The sequence below is a fragment of the Lepisma saccharinum genome, chromosome 11, assembly GCF_977018435.1.
Source record: "Lepisma saccharinum chromosome 11, izLepSacc3.1, whole genome shotgun sequence".
Classification (NCBI taxonomy): domain Eukaryota; kingdom Metazoa; phylum Arthropoda; class Insecta; order Zygentoma; family Lepismatidae; genus Lepisma; species Lepisma saccharinum.
In genome coordinates, this window is record NC_139239.1 from 2,560,610 (window position 1) to 2,580,751 (window position 20,142).

The 20,142-nt window shown below is 39.0% G+C and overlaps 1 protein-coding gene across 1 annotated transcript in view; it reads right to left on the reverse strand.

The window, feature by feature from the left end:
- LOC145995121 (zwei Ig domain protein zig-8-like) overlaps window positions 1–20,142 on the reverse strand; it is a 338,612-nt gene that overhangs the window by 196,592 nt on the left and 121,878 nt on the right. The window lies entirely within an intron of this gene.

Here is a 20,142-nt window from a genome sequence, read left to right on the forward strand (position 1 = left end):
GCTGCAGGAAATGCACCGAAATGCCCCCTTATCTTCATCTTGATCGGAGCAACAATCAAAGTGCAAATTTCCGTCTTCCTCTACAATCGTCGGCAATGAATTGCGTTTAGACTTTCTTGTTGCCATCTCGATGTTTCGTAATTTCAGAAGAACCACCGGATATATACTTCGAGCCCCAAACGTTGCAGCGCCACTTGTAACGGTCCGCCCTGGGTCGTACTTGGTTCGATGGGTCTATTGAGCCTCGGCTTCACACTCAGTATCGCTTCGGGGCTTGAGTCTCCTCGGCTCAAGGTTCGGGTTATTCCGGCTTCTTCAATCCTCGATGTAAGGTCCCTCGTAATTCTAGGTCAAAGGTTCTCAATGTACTTATAGATCTTGACCAAGATTCTATAAGCAATCAACAATCCTTTTTCCCACTAGGTTCTGTCGATATTCAGTTAAGTATCCAACTTCCTTTTCTCTTTTCAGCCTCTGACCAGAGAACTGAAAATTAATCTGTGACCACAGAATAAGAAAAGGTGTTCCCTGACCAGGGACACAAACGTTGACTACTAACAGTCTATCGACCGATCCCGAATTCTGGTATATCCTACGACAATCACAATCCTCTCAATTATATCTCCTGACCAGGAGCATAGAACCGAGAGAACATAAGCCTTCTGACCAGAAGAGCTAAGTAATTGTCCTAAGGTAATCCAGAATAAACTAATTCCTAGTAGCGACGTGGAAGTAAACGCAGAAATACGGGTGTGAAAAGAAAAGACGGTAATACAAGTTCCGTATTTATCTGGAGTTCGAATACAAAAGGCCACGGGCCACCGAGCTTCGCTACTTATATAGGATTTCTCGGTGCCGTGAAGGATTTACAAACTTTTATCTTAACATCAATTTTACATTACAATAAAATACATATTAATAAAATATCAATGAGGAACATAATTATCTACATGCAGAAATTACTATTTTTAACCTTCTGTGAATATTAAATATGCAATATAATTTTCATTGTTACACTCAGCATTTAATTTGACTAGGGAGTAGGGCTTCTTCCAACTCCCCTCTCTCCCTGCAAAGGCCACGCGAAAAGACAACAAAGAAAAGAAAGAAAGTTTACAATGTTAAAATGTTAAGCAATTTTTTTTTTAAATACAGGTTTTGTCTTGCGCGGGCATAACTTTCGTTTACCTTAACGTAACTAAATTCTGATTACACCGTCTTGCAGTAAAAGAATCAGGGATTAATATGATATTAGTTAAATTATTGTCCGCCAAGGGACACGACAGATATAGCGTTGGGAAGACAGCCTAATCTTTCGTCTTTTCCCCGGTTTCAACGTTTACATAAAGTTGAGTCTGCCGGGCTTCTACACAATAGCGATTGCTTTCTCGCATTGTTGTCCCCGATAACGAAATTCCAGCTCAGCTTGCTGGCAGAAAGAAACAAACTCTTTGAACTTATATTTAACATCTGGATGTATACTCTATATACGAGGTGGGTTCCACTTTTCTTGGTAATTAACCATTAACACCCAAAAATTATAAATACCAAACAAAGGAAAATATTAAGTTTATATACATCCTTGTAACGTGAACACTGCTACACGTTACATCCTACAAGAAAATTTGTAGTTCCATCACTTCCACAATAGATTACTCTGTTTATATGTGGTAAAATATTGAATTTCTACATTACAATTTCTTCAACTCTAAACTATATGAAATTGTATGGGCTTTCGTTAAGTAAGTTTTATTTATGAAATCCCAGACGTGCCTATGAAAAATGGATGTCATTTCCTTGACCAGCACGGAAATTCAAGAAACTTCCAGAAACACTTATTGAATTGGAAGCAACCTAAATATCACTTGTATAAAATTATTATTTTGCGTTCTGTAATGAATGTAATGTAATGGCGAATATTAAACTTTTGAACGTGAATTTGTGAAAACTCCTGATGTAATGGGATAAAAATGGATGTCATTTCCGTGATCAAAATTCAACCTATTGATTTGGAAATAAAGATTACACATTCCACGAATTATTCACATAAACTATACCAATAATGGAAAACGCACATCGCCTGCTCGGTGACTGAGCACACTGCGCTCGACCGAAGTTCCCGGGTTCGATTTCCGGCCTGGGCATCTTAAATCACTCATTCTCATCGTTACAATTAGCAAAAGGTGGCAGAAAAATTACGTTAAATAACACTTATGCACACACAAATTCAGAAAAGTCTCAATACGCCACCGTGAAAAACATCAGCAAGCAACTACAACTACCACAAGAGTATCCTATGATATTCAGGTGCGCACTGTCACAACCTCTTTGCGACTCGCCGTGAGAAAAGGATTCCTGGCGAAAGTCGGTTCCCCCCTATCACGGGAGCAGCAGTCGGATTGTGTTTCCACCCCATTGTCCACCAGACGTCGCATTAGAAGCTGAAATTAAATTACCCGTCTCGCCAAAGCTCTTTAGGACGGATTTTGGAGCCGCGGTCGTCCCAATTCTTCCCTGGCTGTTTCGCTGCTTCTTTCTCCTCTGTTTTAGATCCAATCAGAGCGGTTTCCTATCTGCACGTACGCTCCCATTCTGCTAGACTGGTCGTCTATTGAGCCGATGGCCATGTAGGTTACTTTACTCAAATATGTATTCAGATTCTAATTAGAACAGAGAAAAGTGAAGAAAAAAGTGGTTCAATTACGTACGGTCGAGAACACTTGTAAATTGGTACCACAGCATTGAATTTCTAAGGTATCGTTACAACCCAGAAGTGTCCGTGACTGTACATGGTATCTGCCTTTTCAGACTAGTTCAGTACAAGTTAACAATACGACACATTGCGTTCAATATTATATTTTTCATATACATACACACATACATACATATATATATATATACATACATATATATATATATATATATATATATATATATATATATATATATATATATATACCGTGCGTCCATTTCGATCTGCAGCTGAGAGATCGGGAGAAGCGTGGCGGGCGGCGCTGACGGAGAAGCCGACATTTGCGGCCTGTAATGCCCGCTTATTTTTATAGACATATGCAGACATTTATATAAATATTGCAAAACGATCACTAACCTGTGTTATAACACGCAAAAGTTCTTCTGTAATTCATCAATGTTCTGCTCTTATATACACAAATAAATACGCTATAGAAACGATGTTAAGAGCCACAGATAAAAAAGCATTTTAATCATGGTTTTGATCAGTAACGTCCTGCTTAAGTTTATATCCTTGAAAGAGTTTTGTGGCGATGGGAATCGTTTGGAGGTTTCGAATGTGCAACACTGTATCAGGATTACACTGCAGATGAAACCGATAAAAGTGAATGGTTTTCGTGAGCTTCCTCGCAATCCGAAATATCCGAGCTCGAGTTTTTTGTTCCTTCGCGACTAGATGAAGACAGAGTTGTTAATATAGTGGCGAGCAATGTAAACCGAGAGCGTGTTAATTTCGTACTGTGCGCAAGAGTGTTATTCTTGGTTACTTGCAGTTACTTGTCAGTGAGACGATTGGAATGCCAGCCGCAAGATTCACGTTAGAACAAAGATTTTTTATGTATGACACGTACCTACGTGAAAACAAACTCGTGTAGAGACGTGTGTAGGTAATTTGTACAGAAATTCCCATGCGTTTCAACTCCACACAGAGATACGGTTAGACATCTCGTCCTTAAATTACGAGAAACTGTATCGTTAAATTTTAAAACACCTAAGCAAAAACGACGGATTCTAACCGAAGCAAAACTCGATGATATTGGTGCAGCGTTAGAATGTTCTCCAAACAAACCTCTACGCCGTGTTTCACAAGAGGTGGGCGTGTCAAAATCATCGGCACATACAGTCACTAAGCTACTAAAATTAAAACCATACTCTTATAACACAGGTTAGTGCTCGTTTTGCAATATTTATATAAATGTCTGCATATGTCATAACAATAAGCGGGCATTTCAGGCCGCAAATGTCGGCATCTCCGTCAGTGCCGCCCGCCACGCTTCTCCCGATCTCTCGGCTGCAGATCGAAATGGAGGCATTGTATATATATACTGGGTGAGTCTTTTAAAAGAGGCCCCATGGAAAATGTGCTCCTTGCTTGTAGGCAACCCTGGTACACCGAAGAGAAGAGCGGGACAGAGAACAGTCCAGGATAGGTCATGTCATGTCATGTTGTCGAATATGCTTGGCACCGATATCCTGGACTGTTCTCTAACCCGCTCTTATATTCGGTGTACCAAGGTTGCCTACATGCAAGGAGAGCATTTTCCACGGGGCCTCTTTTAAAAGACTCACCCAGTATATTGTGTAGTGTAGCTTTGATTGATTGATTGGTTGATTTTTTTTATATTATGGGCATTTCAGCACAAAATACAAACAAGTAAAACAAAATTGATGAGATAAGAGAAGAAAATAGATCTACCAAAAATTCTTAGCTCAATTTTTAAAACTACTCATGAAATCATTAGAAGGAACTACGTAAAACTACACCGTCTCTGAGGTCTAAAATATACGGATATTTTAAAAGCTGAGGCTGTAAATGAGCACTCGGCGCACATAAGGACAAAGACGGAACCACACAACTCCACAGATGATCCTGGCCATGGATCCAGGCGCCAGATCCTCGTTGGCCTGCAGTTACCGGGGTGTACTACCGGGTAGTGAGATTGACTTTTGGGTGCCTTACCAGAAGGCCACCCCTGTGTAGTGTACCTTTCGAACGTCAACTTATTCTTTAGTACTCACGCATCGATATTATCTACATGAAACGAGATAAAATACTTCAAACGATGCTGGTATCATTATACTGTACCATTGTTGCGAGTTTTGCATGCGCTCTTCGACAAAAATTTAACAATAGTTATTTGTTGCAATTGTCCCATTGTTGAGATAACAATGCTGCCGGGAAAATGGGCATCCTGCCAAATTAGGACACTAATCAATTTCACAGCAGATAAGCAAAACAATATTAAACACACATTTACTATTATCTCACGCCCTAATGACTTCTGTTATTATTCTCCACATCGACCATCAAGAGAGATGGGAGTTGCTTTGGAATGGGTCCCACGCAGACAACTTCAACAGCCCGAAATGAGAGACAGTGGAAATTCGTGTCTAGAGACAGAGAAGTGTTGGGAAGCCAAAGTAGGGGAGGGGGAAGAGAGTCCCCGCATTTGGTGAAGTTAAGGAAAAAAGACTAACAATGATTATCGGACGACCGAGTCTATCATAATTTGTATTCTGGTGAACCTCCCTTGTTCGAATTCGTCAATTTGTTCTGCAGTTATCGTTTTGTCAGTCGGACAAATTGGTTACATTTGCTCTCTCTCTCTCTCTCTCTCTCTCTCTCTCTCGCCTGGCCCGTAGCCAAAAAAGTATAGAGCGTGCGCTGGTGACTTGATAACCACAAACCCGCAAAGTCGAGATGTTTGATTGCTCTGCCGGGTCATACGTGTAATGAAAGAAAATATATAGTGCCCTTCCCCGCCCTCCCCTGAACATCCAGGTTCCGGTTTTTGCGAAATTTTGCTATATTTATGGTCCCCCTCATGCAATGCATAATTGAAGTATAATTCAAGGGAAAATTGCATATGGTAACATGACTAACTGCAGCTAGACCTCGCTTCAGTACTCGTGGTAGCGATTCAAGGTAGGAAAATGGAAATGTACCGAAGAGAACATTTAATGCCTATTTTCGAAGGAAAGAGTATACATAGGTATGTTTGGAATGTGTTCCGCTTACCATTGCCTTCTAAACATTATTACTGTAATTTTAAGTCATTACTTCTGTATACCTAGGTACTTTGTAACTATTGGCGCATAAAGAGAGGATGCAGACGCTCCCTTCCCCGAACATGAAAAAAATCCTTACATTTTCTTCTACTCTACCCTTCCCCCGCCTATAATGTTTTTCTGATTTTCTTCCTACGTTTCCACATTCATTCCTTCATAAGATTTACATAATTTGTGATCGATTTGCTTTATTTTACTTCGCTTTTTCTGCCACTTTTGGCTAATTTGCGAAGATGGTGATGAATATTGATGCGATGAAATTGATGAGTGGACACTCACAAATATCCATGCCCAGGCCATGATTCGAAGCCGGGACCACTGGCGTCGTAGCGCGATGTGCTAATCACTCCACCATGGGGCCGGCACATAACTTGCGAGCATGAAGTCTGAAGCTATTTATTCTTGCTTATTTCTTCTCCTTAATTATTCATTTTACTGTCTCTTATCTTCCGTTTTCTGTCTATTTTTACCCTTCATGCACATACACTCTATATCTCTTTCTCTATCTCTCTCTACACACACACACACCATCACTCACACACATTAGTGTGGTATGAGAAAAGTTTCTAGAAGGAGAAAATTTCAGTAAGTGCTCTTGAAGCATCATAATATCTCGCCAGGAGCCGAAAATTAAAGAGCAAAGGGGTGATTCTCTCTTGTCCCACTTCAAATACCATTCCTCTGTGTACTTCTATCTCGTATATTTCTTCCCTCTCCTTCTCTGTCTTTCTCTTGCTTATTTTATTCTATTCACTCTCTCTCTCCATATGCCGTTCTATTGTTTTTTCTATTTCTATTCACCCTCCCCCCCCTCTCTCTCTCTCTATTTATCTATCTTTCCTTTTCCTCTTGCATTTTTATTTTTAGTGCTGTCCCTCCTTTACTCAACTTTCCTGCCTATCTTTCAATCTATGGTCCGCATGTTTTAGACAAGGCTATCGACGCAAGCGCATGAGCTGACTGGACGAGTCCAGTGCCAAAGTAGGGGTGAAGGCTGCAGGTGGAACTCAAGCGGTGAAGCAGTTTCCGTTTAAATTAATTGATGCTGATAGGACATTGAGGTTTCAAAAATGGTGACGTCGCAGCAGCAAAACCGAACGACAATAAACAACTAAACGCATACAAACTAAACACTAATCTGAAATACCAAACGTTAGTCTCTTGAGTGTTCTTACCTACCTTCCCTCTCAAGATTGGACTTGGCCGCTCAAGCTGGGAGCTTCAGTATCCATCTACCTTTCTCTCGTTCATCTCGTGGCACCAAAGTACCAACCAAGTGTAAATTACGTCAAATTATCTGCTTTGAGATAAAGTTCACTATTAGAAAGGATAGAATTTTGTTAAAACCTACTTATTAAACAAATTGGAAGTACATTACCGAAAAGTTCATGAATTCTTTAAAATTCCTCATGTCGTTCATGCTTGCTTTTGAACAGAAAACAGGTCCCGACAGGCAAAAACTTACGAAACCTACATGCAAGATCCCTTATACATCGGAGCACAATCATGTATACAAGTCCGCAACAAGAATATAGACATGGCCGGAATCTCGAATCAAGAAACCAGATAAAAAGAAAATGCCACGGAATCTTTGAAATGGTAAATAGCACACATGTCTGACAGCGTGTTTCTCTTCGGGGAGAAATTTCTTGCGAAGGCATTGATGCGATTTACCTTTGGCCGAAGCCAATAAGAAACAAGACCGGCATCGGCAATCTTTGAATGTGAAATGACAAGATTTGTATTTTCTCTTCCTCTTTGCTAACCCTTCCCGCATACCAAGGCTGCTTTGATGGAACATCCGAAACATTCGCGGAGAAAGTTCAGAGACGGTAAAGAAAGATAAAAGGAGCACAGAGGGAGGAGCTTGGAATAAATAAAAACTGTCACGCTTTCGAAGTTCCGCGAGTATGAAATTTTCACATCGTGTACAAATATGGATTTCTCCGGACTTACTGAGTGACACTTCACGTAATTCAGGCATGAAGCATTATTTCCTAATCCAATCATCAATACCTTTAATGTGCGTCTTTATATTAAAAATACATAAGCAAAACTGTGTTGAGTTTACTATTTTAGTTTGCATTATTATTAATAATAACATGCTTTGTATATGTTTTTATCATCAAACACTAAATCGACATTTTAAATATGAACTAAAATACCTACACACTCTCGAATCCCAGCAAGTTGCATTTTACGTTAGATTTCAATCCTAATACCTGTTATTTTTCGAGTGGAGTATTTGAATTTGACACATGTGACAAATTCTAAGATATAAACCTTGTCTGAATTCCATTCTTGTAAAAAAAATACTTTATCTCTCTTGAGTTTATAATGTAATTTGTTGGTATTCCCAGGACGAAAATATTTGGAATCTTCCACATACAACAAACATTGCGCAGAGCACCATCTCCTGCTATTTTTAGAGCATATTGTATAATTCATGCACAAACTGGGCACGTACAGAATATGCTGTGAAAGTTGTGTCCTACAAACGTTCAATGTGGCAACTATGCCAAACGTAAGAGGAAAAACATACGCGTATATATGTAGTACCTATGTCTACAATTTGTGAACTTTTATTTGGAAGTTGTGGCATATTTCCCCACCTTATTTCCATTGTATCGGTTACATTTAATAAATATTACTTTCAGCACATCAGCTATATTCAATCTATGGTAATTACATATACTGTAAATCAAACTTAAAATTTCAGAATATTTTTGTAAAACAAAGGATGAAGGATTTGCGTGGCCCGTTTTTATTGCGAAGTTAGCTCTTGGCTTAGAAAATTCAATCTTCAAGCCTCGAACTGCTGGAAGGAGCCCACAACAAACAAAAATGTTATTGTATATATGGTGTAATCTCCATGCCTTAAAGAATTAGCAATCCACGTCAACCGTCAAAGTATTAATCGTGTTCGCCATTGAAACGCTTTGCCATTGGCTCCGATAAATATTAATATTGTGGAATACATTTTAACTTTGCCGCCTACATTTCATTACAAAACCAAGAGAATCGTCCGACCAATCGGAATAAATATTGGATGCAGATTGAGGCTATCTTCGGAAAGGTCGAAATCTAGTTCCATCAATATTGAAGGTCCTACATGGCGGGTGGGCAATACGCGACATTTGCGCCATCTATTATTCACGGACCTAAAGTCGGCGGTGGCGAAACCACAAGCAACTCGCTTCTCGTGTCGATTCGTTTTGCTCAGTATCCAAATATAACCACTTTTGCCATAACTGCAGAAGAGTTGCAATCCGAATGTGTAAATAATACCTAATATACTCAAACCAAATGATACCAGTCATGGAATTATCATTTGAGGATCATATTTGTGTAACACTGACAATACATTTTAAGGCCTCCACGATAAAGTAATGGTAAAGTGTCACAGGTCTCCTGGGTTCGATATTCGATGGAGGCAAGTAGAGGTTCGGATCCCACTTTCAACTCCAGTTCCAGGCCCGATTAGTCTATCTGTGCATAAAATGGTTCCGATCCCATTTCAAACTGTAAGCTTAGTCCTGGTTATCCTATCTGTGCATAAAGTGCAGTTAAACACTCAAAAGATAATTAATTTGTTATAGTTGTCTTTCTCTCGCTCATTCTTTCTTGCTCCATTTCTCTCTCTCTCTCTCTCTATTCCTATCTGCCTTTATCTCCGTCTGTATGGATGATTCTTCCTGTACTCTGAAGGATACTGAAGATTTCCCATGTAGACTTTTGGGTGGGCAAAGAATATATCAAACTGAGCTAGACCTCATGCAGTGACGACGCCTCTCCTTCTGCGGAAATAATTTCATAATCGCAGCCGTGACCAACCAATTAGCCTGCTCAGTGTCAGCAAACAACTTCAAACCTGCTGTCAGTAGTTGTGAGGGACATTTAACTGCAAAGTGCAAACAGCCAACTTCGAGACCCAAGCATTTAACGCTGGTCATAACTCGTCAACTCCAACGGCAAGAGGACGTGGTCCACGTAAATGACGGAAGCAAAGCACCGTGATGCACATATTTTATTGTTCCGACGCCGACGCTGGTGAGGGCAAACAGCGTTTCCTTCTCCGTCACCTGGAAACAGGCTGAACATTACACGACACGCTGGAAACCAGATTTTCGGTCATTGGCTTATTTCCAGCAGCTTCTCCACCCTACTTTCCTGCATCGGCATTAAAATACCCTGTGTGAAGGTCGGCTGGTGTCTCCATGGCAACCGCCTTTCCCGCATGAAAGAAACCGCCCTCTTCACAACAAACGTGAAAAACTGGAAATTTAATTGTAGGAACTTTTCTCCTGTGTTGTACGGTATTCTGATTGCGTGCACGAAAACTTCAAAGTGTTGCCAAAGTGTGCAAAAAGGAACTTATTCTTGGCATCCTTCCAAGGTTTAATATTGCATTTCAAACCTGATACCTCTCAAGGTGAACTGCGTTCAAGAGAATGAAATGTGCGAGTGAACAAATTCCACGAATCATCCGAGTTTCAAACTCGGGATTCATCCTCAGTTGCTTATTATTTAATTATCCAAGGGTGTCAACCCCAGTACACTATGTGCCACATTTTATGCATGTGCGAAGTCTTCAATATGTCACTGCATAAATAGAGTAATTTTCTCCTCATACCCCTATCCCAATTCACACTATTAATAAAAATAAAAAGCAACTAAAAATAAGTGCAGCCTAAACCACTAATCATAAATACGCAATTAAAAACAAGAGCAAGTTTCAGACCGATAGCAATTCTGGCAGCACCAGCCAAGATCTTAGAACACGCATTCTTTACGAGTATATTTCACGTAATGTCAGTGAATTCCCCAAATCAACATAGTCTCTAACGTATAAAATCTGTAAGCACCACCATAACCGAAATTACCATTTGGTTTACAACTACAATGTATAGTAGGTGTAATACCTACAGATTTTTTTAAAGCTTTCGATACCGTTAATCAGAGAATTCTAACTGTAAAATTGAAAACGTACAATCTATAAACTCAAATGTTAAAACTTAGCCAATCCTAATTAACAAACTGTAAATAGTACATCACAAAAATACTTCAACTAAATATGAAGCAATATGCTGATTCCCAAGGGCTCAAACCTTGGTTCCCTAATCCTCCTCATGTATATAAACAATATTCATGAATATCTGAATAAGACCAGAAAACTTCTCTTTGCAGCTGACTTAAAAATATTCCAATGAGTTTGCAACTACAATGACTGCACTGATTTACAAGCGGACAATTAACACACTTGTCAAGTCCAATGGTGTGAACACAACAAACCTCTCTAAAGAAGTTAAAGGTTGCACCAAATGTCATTTTATAGAAATATTAAATCGATAAAATATGAGTATTGCATGAAAACAAATGTTAAAGCAGGTGGAAAAGTCAGATCTAGGAGTACTGTTTGACGCTAAACTTACATTTCATGCGCTCCGTAACATTGTAGCAAGTGAGAGTTACAAATAAGATTTATAATGAGCGCAGAAAAACACGTTAAAAAATGAGTTGATTTATTTGGTTTATTTTACTTCGCATTTCTGCCACATTTGGCTAATTAAGAAGCTGAGGATGAGTAATGATATGATAAAATTGAATGGATGGATGGACTCTCACAAGGAACATCCATGCCGGGTTTCGAACCCAGAACCCCTGGCATCGTAGCGCGTTGTGCTAGCCAGAAGGCCCGTTATCTAAACCTTTTCCAGAATCACGATAGCACATCTGCAATTAAATCAGGATGATTCTTAATTAAACGACCCTTGTATAGACACAAAACGATCAGACATTTTGTAGCTGTGCGAATGTGTTCACTTCTAGCTGAACGTAGAACTCTGTTCGTAGAGACCTGAGAGAGAATCAAACGTGAGCCAGGCACAGGAGCAAAAATGAAAAAAATTGCCTTCCCCAAACTAACGAGCAATTGGACTCTTTCGCGATAGGGAACGAACGTGTTGCCAGAAGCTACATAATTAGTTTTGTTTCTCCCCAACCGATGGCGTTGCCTCTGTCCTCGAGGAACGAAACCCAATCTCGAAGGGCGCTGGAAACGTTCGCACACGTGACGACACAGCACCTTGCTCAAGGGTGCCGAACTCCCATGTAAAACATTGCATTTCATCGAAGAAACAAAATAGAGGCGTCGCTTCTCAAAGCAAATCCAAAGGAGAAAATGACCATTAATTCCCCCTTTGGTCTTTGGTTTGACAATAGCATTCCAATTACATCCTCCATGCTTCACATACAGCCATGTTATCAAGAAGTCGTAGGTTCGAGTCTCTGCACACTAACTTAATACTTTGTTTCCAATTTAAAACTGCATATACCACTCACATAGTTTTATGGTCTAAATATATATTTCAATACAGTTTTTAAACAACTGTTGTATTCTTTCTTGTTAACGTCGCTTTTTCGCCACTTTGGGCAACTCGCGACGATAAGGATCCGTGATGATTCAATTAAATTAATTACGACATTCACAATGAGCACCCATGCCCAAACCTGGATTCGAACCAGGGAACTTCGCTGGAGAGATCGAAAGTGGACAACTTAACGCTCTCGACCGCCAAGCCTAATATACAATTTGTATATCGTTGCGTTTAAGCTACACACACAAACGCAATGAAAGTTGCAAGATGCATGGGAGCCATGAATTCGCTGCTATGGCGTACACATGTGCTGTACCATGTTCTATGCATGTGGCCTTTGGAGGCAGCATTTTCACTACATTTCTGATACTTCTTAAAAAAAAAATCATAACATTAAGTAGTATTAAAGCTTGAAAATATATCTGGTGAACAGAATACAAGTAGAAATATTACCTACACATATAAAAATATATTCAAATCTATATTACATAAATTAACATGAATTATCATATTTTAATTGTCAAGTGTAGTATGGAACCTTCTGGATTAGAGTATTGCATTGGACCACCTTCACTCTAAAATACTCGATCGAATCTCCCAGGCTCGAGCTTGATACGCTCGAATATAGAGCACATCAAATATCATTTCAATGGGGCATTAACCGTATAAATATATGTGTAAATATTCGTTCTAGTAGATTCAGCCCATAATCATCTACAAAATTACATGTTAACATGGAGATGATGACTATGATGACTTAATTTTTTATTTCACTGAGTCTTTCACTTCAAGATCCATGTTTGAAGACTCACTACTACAGATAAATTACGGTTATACGTGAACTACTGGGCTTCGAGCGTATACGGATCGTTTGAAAGTTCGAACGTTATTCGCTCGAGCGAAGAAACTGTCGATTCCGTAAGCCATCTAGTGTCATCCTTGCGAACTATTAGACGATCGAGCAGAAAGGCCTCGATGCAGCACTCTATTCTGGATACATTTATTTGCTTCTTTATATTCGGGTAATAGATGCAAAGTGGTTAACACTCCGTGGCACTCCGTGGCGGAGTGGTTAGCACATCGCGCTACAACGCCAGGGTTCGAATCCTGGCCTGGGCATGGATGTTTGTGAATGTCTATTCATCAATTTCAGCATATCACCTCTCATCCCCATCTTCGCAAATTAGCCAAATGTGGCATAAAAAGCGAAGTCAAGAAAATCAAATTAAAATTACAATCAAATAGATGCAAAGTAGAATTTATCGCAACTGGATCAATCAACTACAGTCGGTATTTTGTGGCATATTTAAACCCAAGTATCCATTTGTTCTGTGTCCCCTCTGCAATCTTAGCTGTTATCATAGGGATGTTCATTGATTCATTTCCTTTATTTTACTTCGCCTTTTGTGGCACTTTTGGCTCATTTGCGAAGATGGGGTTGAGTGATGATATGATGAAATTGTGAATGGACACTCACAAACATCCATGCCCAGGCCAGGATTCGAACCCCTGACCGCTGACTTCGTAGTGCGATATGCTGACCACTCCGCCACGGGAGCTAACCATAGGGATGTCGGTTTGTTGTTATACACATACGCAATATTGTTAATGGTAATTGGGTAACCAGCCCCCCCCCCCCACCGCTAGTCAGAAACTTAAAAAATATATATTTCTAAGTGGCTGTTTAATTCCTGAAAAATTAAAGGCCAAATTATTAATATAAATGTTATTTAGAAACCTACTTTTACTGGGTGCGTGCGTTTGTGTGTATAGATAACTAGATAACGAGCGAGCAAGAGGGAGAGAAGTAGACGATGGTCTAATCGGTAGGATATTTGCCAATACGCAGGAGACCTAGGTATGATTCCTGGAGAGGTGATATTAACCGGGAATCTTTTCCGACACGTCCCTGCATAGAGCACTCTGGGGTTTGCTCAGCCATTAAGGTAAGGAGGCTGGAGCATGGTGCTGACGACATCACCTCCACAAATGGCCTAGGTTGAGAATGAGTGGTTCCTTAACTCCATGCCTTCGTGGTACGGAGTGACAATGAAGTTGCTTTACCTTTACCTATATGGTAGTCCTTATAGTTTGGATCCCGATTAGCCTTTCTGTGCATAAAGTGGAATTGAAATCAAACAATCAATAAAATTCCTTACGCCTTGCCGATGGCGCAGTGGTAGCCTTGTAATCAAGGGTTCCCGGCTTCGATACCCGGTGGAGGCACATAGTGGTTCGGATTCCACTTTACACTGTAGGTCCAGTCCCGATTAGCCTTACTGTGCATAAAGGGGACTTAAAACACCAACTCAACTCAATAAAAATCCTTACATCTATATTACCCCTTACTACATTTTTCATGTTGAATTGATTTGTTTGTTTGTTATATTAGTCCATTTTATGCACAGAAATGGTAATCGGGACTGAACATACAGTTGAAAGTGGGGTTCCCCATCTGCCTCCACCGGGTTTCAAGCCATTAATTACAACAAGACGACGTTACCACTTTGCCAATGTTGAAATGTTAAATGAGTTCTTGCACTTAGAAGTTTTTTTTAAAATATTGTGATGCCGTTTCAGCGATGCCTGCGCATACTGTAGCGAGTGGAAATAATCTTAAAGGAGACGCAACCCATCCCACCTAAATTGAACAACAAATCAATCTACCGATGGACAAGGATTTCAGCAGAATGTGGATACCAGACTAATTCATAACGTTAATGATCCGCCATGTTCCTTTGCCCAGCCTACAGAGGCAGCAGATGCAATGCAACGGCGGTCTAACCAATGAGACCAAAGGCTGTCAATCACCTGTCGCTTCACACAGAAGGCTGGCAACGAAAAGGCAACGCGTGTCGATGAATGTGGATGGAATCAGTAAATGCGGGGAAGAATGAGCAGAATTTGAAGGCCATTCATAAATCAGGAGGAAACGAGAGAAAGGTGACGCAGGAAGAATGGAATCACTGACATGTGACAAATTAAACCACAGGAGGAATTTTATCACATGGATGCAAAGGGAACCAGCATTAACAATACATTAAGAATGAATGGAAAATATTGAGATGTAAACAAAATTTTCACAAGTTTTAAGACAGAAAACACGAAACTAGGCACATGTGTTAAAATAAATTTCCAGTAAATGAAATTGGTTAGCTCAGTACACTACGATGTCAGGGGTCCCGGGTTCGAATTCAGGCCTGGGCATGGTTGTTCTTTGTGAATGTCCTTTCATCAGTTTCATCACGTCATCACTCATCCTCATCTTTCCGATTAGCCAAAAATGGAAGAAATTCAAAGTAAGATAAACCAAATCAATCAATCATTCAAGAATAGAAAGAATACAATGGATATGAACAGAAGGTTCTTGAAGTTTTATTACTTCCCTTCGCTTTTCTGCCACGTTCGGCTAATCCAGACGACGAGGATGAGTGATAAATAGATCAAATTGATGAAGGGACAGTCACAAATAACGCCCATGCTGAGGCTGGGATTTGAACCGAAGAACGTCTGCGCGAGAGCGAAAGTCGAGAAAATATTGACGCTAGAAAAAAACATCTTACTGTTTAGAAAATTATAAAACTAGAAACTAAATTTATCAGTTATTTGAAAAACCTTAAAAGATTAAGGCTAAGTCTGCTAAAACTGAAATAGCTACGTATATAAAACCTGGAAAATGAAATACTAAATATTTAACGCTTTATAAATGTAGAAAATGTGAAATCAATAAATATACTAAATACAGAAATAATAGTAATGTAAAAAACAATAGTGATATCTAACTATTCTCGCAATTACGTAGAAAATTTTAAGTAATTTTAAATGCAAAATATGAGAAGAAAAAGGACGTAGGGGTTACTAATAATTTTCACTGAAAGATTCTTTATCCAATTAAACTTCAACGTTGTACTTGCAATAATTTAATGTGATGTGACGGTGAATATTTACACGTTCTTTCAGATAACCAGACCAAATTTATTCGGCATCAAGCTACTTGATAGGTCCACCGCGTTAAATGCCGCCTTTCAATATGACACGGTCGTGCCAGGTTGAACCATAGGATATTAATAGCCATAAGAATATATTTATCTCAATACAAATTGAGAATGAGCAACATGAGACTGTATATTGCTACGCATGATACCTCCCAGGGAACGGGAAAACATTAACATTTGCAGTAAATAGAAACAAAAACACAGAATTTACTTTTTAACATATGAATTCATAATCTATGAATCTTGATTATGCAATTTAAAAAGAACTAAAGTTGTACATCATAACGAAACTCACAAAAAAATCCACAGAAACAGCACAATCTTTCTCTCATGCACTTCCATTAATCTCGTAACCTCCAGCTACCAGATTCATATATACCAGGCGGGATGGTGTACTTCAACATTCTGTTCATACGTCCGAGAAGGACATGTCAAATATCACTATTGAAGTTCTCGGCTTCGAATCTCGCCCTGGGCATGTGTGTATATTTTCATCAACTTCATCCCCATCGGAAGAAATTGATTTTAAACAACAAAAATACAAAACTATTTCCCTATAGTGCTGTAGCTATATCTATCGTCTTGTAATGAAAAGATTTCGTGTTCAATAACTGGAGGAGTAGAGTTACTCTACGCCCCGGATTTTCCCGGATAGTCCTGGAATGGTATAATTTGTCCCGGTGTCCCGAATAATAAATGATTAAGATATGAACAATATTTCTATTTACCTAGGTAAATGCGTCGACGTAATTTTATAAGTAAAATGCTCATTTTACAAAACAACCTAACTTTATATTAAACCGCTACCTCTCGATTACTTTGATGGTGGAGTGGTAGCGTCATCGCATTGTAATCAAGGGGTCCCGGGTTCGAGGCACATGCTGGTTCGACTTTAAATTGTAGGTCCAGTCCCGATTAGCCTTACCGTGTATAAAGTGGACTTAAAACGCCAACTCAATCAAGCAATCAACTCAATCGATTACACAAGAGTTATGGAATTGCCAGAAGGTGCTTCACTATGTCGGCGCTCAATACATTTGCGGACGGCAATTAGTCAAATGTTACTTCTATTTCCGTCTGTATGCATCATTGAATGTCAGTTACAATTCTCTTCCATTGTATAGTAAGCTGATTACGTAAACAGTAAGCGCTTGGTTGCCAATCTGTCCAGTCCGCATTTTTCAAATAAAGTTTCGACTTTGAGATAACAGGTTAGGTCATTATGGCGCCGGAAAAGAATTGCAAGTTTAATCATGTACTTCTTTCTGTTTTATTTTTAAGAAGTGTAAAAAATATGATAATGGGACTCTACATAATAATTATGGAGTGTATACATACTACTTTGTCAGGTCGAGCCCCCACCGCTCTCCAACAAGCTTCTCGGCATCGTCCCGGATTGTCACTTATGAAATATAGGAACCCTGTATGGAAGAGGCACCATGCACAATGGTTAGATTCGCGACAGTAGATACATTCACGAATAGGCCGTGGCAAAGAGTATACTTGTAAACAAACTTATCAAATTTCTCTCAGTATATAAACTTTTATCCTTATAATATTTCCTGATATAGTAAAAACTACATATCTCTATTAGCAGGAAACATGTAAATACGGGAAAAAGGTCCCCAGAACGCACCGATTTTATACCTGAGAATGACCTGCTTAAGGCGGAAACCTCCTTAACGCGGAAACGGAACACCATTTAAAGACCAACGAGATGTTTTTATTCTCAGTAAGACGGAAATTTCTTCCTTTATTTTTTTCGTTCGCAAGAAAACAATGCAATACTGTAAGTGGTACACGCCTCTGTTGCCACTCGCTTATCGATAACATTGTCGATATGAAAGAATGCGCTACAATACTCATAGCTGTTAAGATTCCGTTTCATTCTTTCATCTCTTACCCTCTTTCTCCACCTTTCTTTGTCTATTCTCCTCTGTTCTTTCGTCATCTTCCTATTTTTCTTGTTATCTCTATTTGTTTCTTTTTTCTTCACTTTTATCTTAATCTCTCTTCACCTCTCTTATTCCATCTTTCAATCTTTCTCTTTCCCTCTATGCACATCGCGTTACGACGCCAGGGGCCACGGGTTCGAAAAGATACATAAGTATGTAGTGTACGTTCTTACAACACTGTAACAAGTGTACCAACATGTTGTGTAGTTTCATAATTGTAATCTCTGCTATGCTTATTGCGACTGTATCGCATTTTTATTCATGTACGTACATGCATTAGTACTCTACATTATAAGTAATGCGAAATGTAAATCTGTCTTTCCATTATTTCTTGCAGTGCTCTATACTCTATTTAAAGTCAACCCAGTATAAGAAGGAAAACTGTTAAGACGGAAAATTTTGCTCGGAATCATCATGTTTCGGGATAGACAGGCTTTACTGTATATAGTTTTCCGTTTTGCTTCTACTGATTACTACTCAAAGAAGCAAAGGAAAAAAATTCCCAAGCTTGCTTGAAAATGTAGGAAAGCTTTATTAACAGAATTCTCGAAGAAACCGGAGTGAGCTCCATGGTAACCACGGCAACAGAGGTACACAGTCAACCGCTCGGTTTATTGCTACATGGAACAGGGAAGCTGCATAAATTAACTAGGGAGTGAATTTATATAAAACACTTGTACTGTGAAATTGCTCCAACGGTACGAATCAATATGAAGCGTTGTGGTCTTTATTCACCCGAAACTACATCGTGAATAGAATGTGCTACCATCTAGTTGCTGTTTACTTAACTAAGGTGTGTTTTTGCCAATATATGTCAGTTTTACAACGGAATTGTGCACCTTTGTTACAACATAAAGAATTTATTTTCTATATAGGTTGTAGTTTATTTATTTACGTCACTTTTATATAACTTTTGGATAAACATTGCAATGGACAGGGATTAAATTAAATGAATGAAGGAATATTGATAAGTACACATGGATAGAATACAAATACAGAGAAGAGTGTGTTGGTTGTGCAAGTCAGGGGTCAGATCCTTGTTGGGCAGCAATAATAGAGTTTCTGTGAGGCATATGTTAGCATCTGAGTGCCTTATAAATAGGTTACATCTCTACACTCCTACTTACAAAATAGTTAAAATACTTTCATCCCTCCAGAAAACGATACACGAGAGATTTCAGAATCAGTTACAGTAGTAAGAATCACACACAACGGGATAAGTAGAGATGGAAGGAATGAGTAACTGAAATTAAGAAAAAGTGATAGCCAAGTAAAATCCAGAGGAAGAAAGAGACAGGTAAATAAATAGTAAAAATAGAAAGAGCAAAAGTGTACAAATAGAGAAAGAAAGGGATAGAAAAGTAGATGAAAAAGACAGAGATAGTGAGAGTTGTAAAGAAGGAGAGAGAGAACGAATGCGAGAAAGAAAGTATGAGAGAGAGAGAGAGAGAGGTGGGGGTAAAGAAATAAAGGTGGAAAGAAAGACGCAAAATGAAAACATAAGAAAGAAAGGTTAGTAATGTATAAAGAGCTTCTCAAGTGGCGCATGTGAAGGAGGCAATGAGGAGAAGTGTCAGTATTTGTAGAATGAATAATGATTATTAATATTATTTTTATCATTATTACTTTATAGTAACCTTAAGCACGTAAGAACATGGATCAGAGGTAGCATTAAAGACAGTAGATTAAGTGGTCTCTTACTCTGATTCATATTTGTGCATTATGAAAAAGTACGAAAAGACAAAGACCTGTTCATCAACAAAGTGACAGTTTTTATTGTAAGGAAGCAAGGCGAATCTAGTTTCTATGTTGGTCTACCTTCTATGTAAATAGTAGACTCGAATGAATCTGAACTTGTATAAAATGCCAAAGTATTCTCAATTTAATTTGATTGATGGATTGAGTTTATTTTACTTCGCGTCTTGTGCCTCTTGGCTAATTTACGAAGATGGGGATGAGTGATGAAATGATAAAATTGATGAATGTACATTCACA